Source organism: Centrocercus urophasianus, unplaced genomic scaffold (assembly GCF_019232065.1).
Source record: "Centrocercus urophasianus isolate 14NV4802_14NV808 unplaced genomic scaffold, USGS_Curo_1.0 seq_58, whole genome shotgun sequence".
NCBI lineage: Eukaryota > Metazoa > Chordata > Aves > Galliformes > Phasianidae > Centrocercus > Centrocercus urophasianus.
Genome location: NW_024885177.1, coordinates 387,501 through 393,500, shown reverse-complemented (window position 1 = coordinate 393,500; position 6,000 = coordinate 387,501).

The following is a 6,000-nucleotide window of genomic DNA, read 5'->3' as shown; positions in this document are numbered from 1 at the left end:
GCACACGGGTTGAAAACGTGAGTGGTTGCATCTCTGGGTTAATAATAAATTACCAATGAATATTCCAGAAATTGCCCTAATCCAATTAGGTTCGAATTTTTCTTTATTTTTACGGGGAAAAAAGGAAATGAGGACAGTCTTGGTTAATGATTCCTCAGCTGAAGCGAGGCCATGGTTTATGAATAACCTCCAGCCCTTTCCTAAATGTCCCCTTGTGATGGTTTAACTATTAATGTTCATCTGTGCACCACCATAGAAGGAGAGAGAGGAAGAAAATACAATGGCAAGAGAAGGAAAGCCTTATAAATTAAGGATAGTTTAACTGTGGGGGGGAGGGGGGAGGAAAAGAGCAAAAGAGGAAAAGAAAAGAAAAAGAAAAAGAAAAAGAAAAAGAAAAACAGAAACGAAAGAGCTGTGCAAAAGCAAAAGGAGAAAACGTTATTCTCTTCCTCCCATGCCCAAGCAATGCTTGGCCACTTCTTGGGAAGCAGAGCCTCAACATGCATTGCAGTTCTTTGGAGGAGAGCTGCTTTCATGGCAAGAGTTTCCCATGCTTGGGGGAAAGCGGCTTCCCCCACTTCTTCAGCCTTCCCTGGTGATGCCATGCGGTATGGAATGTCCCTTTGATTGGCTTAGGCCAGCCATGATCCCAGCCATGATCCTGAGCTCTGCCAGCTCCCAGTCCATCGCACCGAAGCGCCGGTGCCGTGTCAAGGCTGGCGCCTTTCTCTCCCCTCAGTTATTTTTATTGATAACATAAAGACTGCAAATGGTGCATTTCCAGCTTCTGAATGCAGTGCTTTTTAATTAAAGTGAATACCTCCTTCATCAGAGTTGTTTTTTTTTTCCATCTGGGTTTGTCTTGGCTCAGTGCTCTGCGCATTTTTGGGACTTGAGCAAACCAGTGCTGATTGAGCCGCTCGCCTTCTCGCATCTTCTCTCTGGAAATTCAACTCCTGCAGCTCCTCTCCTGCATGCACACCTCCCCACGCTCTAACAGTGACCCCGAGAAGTATCTATAATTACTATAATCAATAATTCAATGGCCGGAGAGCAGTGGGAGCCGGGAGCTCTGGCGCCGGCCCAGGTGTGGTCCCCACCAGCAGCTATTTCCAGACACAATTCTCTTCCCCGCTGCCAGAACTAAGGAAAAAAATACAGGAAAAGTGTTTGCAGCCCCTTCTAACACAATCAGCCTATTTCTGGAATTAAAATACCGTGGGGGTATTTACTATTGTTGTTTCATTTCCCTTTCTTTCTCTCTCTTTTTCACAAGACCAACCTGTTTTTCTCCAGAAAATGGCCCCATGACCTTTCCCATCTGCTGCTCTCATCATCCCTGAAAATAGCTCCACAAGCTGAGACACAAAACTGCAGGACCCCCAGCTGCCACAAAGATCTCCAGTCTCTGTTTTCATCCCAGACCCCAGAATGTTCATTTTAGAAATATATGTTCAGAAAAGTTACTGTGGTTAAAGAGGGAGCAATAAGACCCCAGTGTGCAGCCCTGTTTCCTTTAATCCCAGCTGAGGGGTTGATGTAACTGCACTGAACTGAACATCTTTGATTTGTTTTGTGCAGTGGGTGACCCAAGGACTGCTCAGCAGAGTAACCCCAGCTCCCAAACATGCTGAGAACTCACGTCCCAGAGGCTTTGCTGCAGCATAATTCCTTTTTTACGTGACAAGTTCCTTGCACCATCGATACCACAAAGATATTTTGAACAGTGCAGATGTTTCTGGGCAGAATGCAGGCACAAAAATGCCCTGGGAATAAGAAATTGTGTTGTATTATTAGCACTGACTATTGTCTGCTATTTCACAGCTGTGTGTGAGGCTTTTCTTGCAAGAAGCCTCATTGTGCTGAGTCTGGCACGGACAATTGACCCAGTCCTTGGGCCAAGTTTATGTTCCTCCATCCTTCCTAGACAGCAGCCCCGTGACAAGGCTGCATGGTTCTTGTAATCCAGTCCATAATGGCTCCATGCAGATTTAACATCAATTTTATTACCCCATTGCCCTTAGCACTATGTCCAGGATCACATAATGCATAACACAGGCATTTAATGCACTGTTGCTGGCTTTGGGTAGCAATCATCCTTTAATAATGCATAAAATGAGGCATTTCTCTGTTACCAAACTGAGTATTTCAGCTGGGGAAACACAGGGAAACCCTCCCTCGTTTGGAAACCACAGATGTGTCAACTGCCTGATAGATCTTGTAAAAAATAACTTGCTGATAGGGACAAAGTGCTTTGAGGATGGTGAAAGATTCCACAGCGATGCAGGCGCTTCCTGCCACAAAGCCACCGATGCCACAAATTGGACATCAAAGTTCCGGCTGCATTTCTTTACAGGTAAGCATCTTCTGAACCCAAACCTGAAGCACGTGATGGTTCCTATCATAAAAGAGTCCCTTATGATGAAAAAAAAGAAGGCTTAGCCTGCATTTTTTGCTCCTCCCTGCTCTAAGAGCTATGGAGACGCGGCTTTGAGGAACGTGGTCAATGGGCATGGTGGGGTGGGGTTGGATTTGGTGGCTTAGGGGTCTTTCCAGCCTTCACGATCCTGTGGTTCTATGACTCTTTGATGACACTGGGTAAGGATGGTAAAAAAGCTCTGAGTCTCATCTTCTGCTCCGTGCGCCCGCTGTAGAAACTCCACAGATCTGAGAATTTCACTTAGAAAAATAATAATAATAATTGCAGATCTCAGCTGCATTTGAGCTCTGGCTGAAAAACAGCCAACATCCCCAAGGATAAACCTTTTGGATGATCCCAATTGCTCCTGGATGGGAGGGAGCACACAGCCTTTGAGCTTTCTGTGCTTTCTGCACCACTTGCATCCCCATTGCTCAGTGCTGAGGTAGCCATGGAGATGCCCATGGGGAGCACCGTGCTCATGACAACGACTCCGTGTGAGCATCTGGAGCATCCTCAGAGCAGCATTCCTCTCCCTGATCCCTTCCCTGCACCAAAGCATGGTTATTGACTCTGACTCCCACGCAGGGATGGTAAAGCTTTCTCCAGCAGTAATTCTCCTGCTAAAATAAGAGGGCAGAGTATGAAACGTATGGAGCAGATTTGGTATTTAACATCTCTGAGTATTTGGTGTTTAATATCCCTTTGCTATAGAGTGTCTCTTTGGTACATATCGTCAGCAAGAGCCTCACAAAGAGCCTTTCATTTGTTGCTTGGGGAAAAAGGAAAGCTTTGTAATAAATCTCAGGTCAACCTCCCAGCTGGAAGATGTGCCAAAATGAGCACATCATGTGGGAAACTCAATGTATTAAAACCCTAAGGCTGAAAACCTACACTATTTCTCACCCAAAGGCATGCATTGCCCAAGCTCTGTCTTTATCTTATTGAGACATCAAGAGGGAAAGGGGGTGAACACTGCACATGGGAAAGGCAGAAAGCAAAATAATGGCCCTGGGAAGGTTTATTGGCAGGGAGAGGGGGAAAAGGGGTTAAGGGGATTTGCACATCCACTTGGTGAGCAAAGTGGGTTTAATCGTCTCATCCTCCCTGAGCTCTTGAATTAGAAACCACAACACGGGAAGCGAGAGCTGGATTCTGTCCCTGGTGAATAAACAGAGCAAAGAGCTGGGCAAAAGCTGTGCATGGAAAAGGAAAAAAATACTGCACATGAAATATGGATGATGAAAGTTTACAGTTCTTTTTAAAATTTCTTCATCTCCAACACCTTGTCCCATCCTGCCCCATCTCAGAGGCAGCCCCGAGGGATGAGTTGGAGGGTTGAGGGGTTGGAACTAAGGGATCTTTGAGATCCCCTCCAACCTGAGCCATGCTGTGCTTCTGAGGAGCCTCCCATCAGAAGGGTGACGGGATGCGACGCTGCCATACGTCAGCTGTAGGCCAGCCCCTGCAAGCCCTCAGCTGACGCACATCTGGATTGGAGCTGGAATGGTATTCGGATGATTGATGTGAAGACGATGGCAATGAGAGCACCTTCCCCCTCTCGGGGTGTGCCCTGGATTATTTTTAAGGAGGTGACCTCAGTGCCGTGCTACGTCAGCTGCTCGTGCTCCCATTGCTGAATGCCTTCCAAGGGGATTGCAAGTTAAAAATAAATGGGAGAGGTGAAGGAAAGCCTCCTGGTGAGTCAGAAGCAACCACTCCTGAATGAGAAGGAGAGAGATTCAGTTTTTCCTGCAGGGGAGCCAGCAGGGCAGCCCTGCGTTGCTTGGGGAATAAGGTTATGGCAGTTGGATGAAAGCACCGCTGACCAAGTGTTTGTTCCTGCAGCTTTACAGAGCTTTGAAAGAGCCCGAATGCTGGCTGCCCTCGTGTTTTCCAACAAACAAGAGTGTTATTGAGGAAAAAAAAGGACATAATGTGCTCTTTCTGCTAAGAATTAAGGCTCTTCCACTCACTCATGTTCCGGGCACAGCAGTGAATTGTTCTCCCCAAAGACACTGATCCCAAGTGTCCATGGCTGATATCCAGAGCATGTGTTATTTTCAAATACCAGAATCCAACAGCAAAATCCTGGAAGTATCGTGACTTACTCATCCCTCAGTTTCTCCATGAATTCACACATCCATTGCTGGCAGCAGTGCACTGCTGGGAAGTCACCAGCCTGCGGCCAGCGATGGCCCCATCTGTAAGGAGCTTACAAGTGTCCTGCTAGGAATAGCAGCGATGCACAGAGCTTGTTACACCCCTAATCAGATTGCATCAGGTCAGTGAGCATTTACAGCTCTTTCAAGATGTCTAATAGTAAATAGAGGGTGTGCTCTCCATGTCCACTCATTCAACAAACCCACTTACTGAAGGATGGAGCTGTGGCTTGGAAGCACAATAAGAACAAATCTGACACATTTGCTGCAAAAAGCAGGAATTTTTTTTTTTTTTTTTTTTTCAATGCTGTGCCCCCAGAAGAGCCTGCTGCCCACAGCATCACTCTAGAACCTGAGCCCCATGCAGAGATTTGCAATGAGGCATTGCAGGGAACTTGCAAAGCAAAGGATACATAAACATGGGCACTGTGGCTGCTGGCATTCTGCTCTCCTTGGGCAGGCATTGATATATTTCCTTTTTTCAGCCTTTGGCTTTATCTGTTTAAATAAAGAAGTCCCGGAAAATCACAAGAAGGTGCTTGAGAAGTTTGCTTTGCTTACTTTTCCCCTGTGTTTCCTCTCCTGACGTGTTGCTGAGCTGTTTGCATCATTACATGATGCCAGGTTTAGGCTCCAGGGATGCAAACCCCAGCATAGCTTTACCCTATGTGAGCAACCAAGGCCTGTGCAACATCCCCTAACTGGTCTTAAGTTACTTTTAATATCAGAATGACATTGAAAATGAAGGCTAACTGAGTGGCATCTGTTTCGCTGTGGTTCAGATGCCCTGGTGCTTTCCTTCCCCGTATTAATGTTGCCCTACTTACTCACAAATTGCTTTTTCTCTGCTCCCATCAAGGCAGGAGCCAGCAACCATTGACATATCTGTTTCACCAGAAAATCCCAGGGGAGAGCATTTTTAAAGAAAGAAACTTCCAGAAGCATTACCAGAAAATAAACCAATCTGCAAATGTAAAAACACACTTCATTACTACTCCGTGCACATTAAGGGATGGACGTTGTGCACATTATTGCCATTGGAGAGTTCAGCGAGCATCCCAGTGATTGCTGCCCCAAGCCTGCTTCCCTTCCCTTCTCATGTATTCCCAGATCCAGCGTGTGACTGTGGGATGGTGATGGGCTGTGGAACTCAGTGCTCTTATCCAACCCACAAAATCTGCCACATGACCCCAAACACAAGCCTAGTAAACCTCAACCAAGCCATCTTAATGCCTTCCCTTGCATTTGTGGCTTTCCCCAAAAGCAAGCAAGAATTGCCCAAGAGCATTATGTGAACAGAAGGGTTGTGCATGAATTACAGGGAAAAGAGAAAAATCAATGCGAAGCAATGAATCAGGGTTAGGTGGACCCTGGGTCCACTCCCAGCTGCTCTCATTATTAAAACACAGTCAGTGTTTT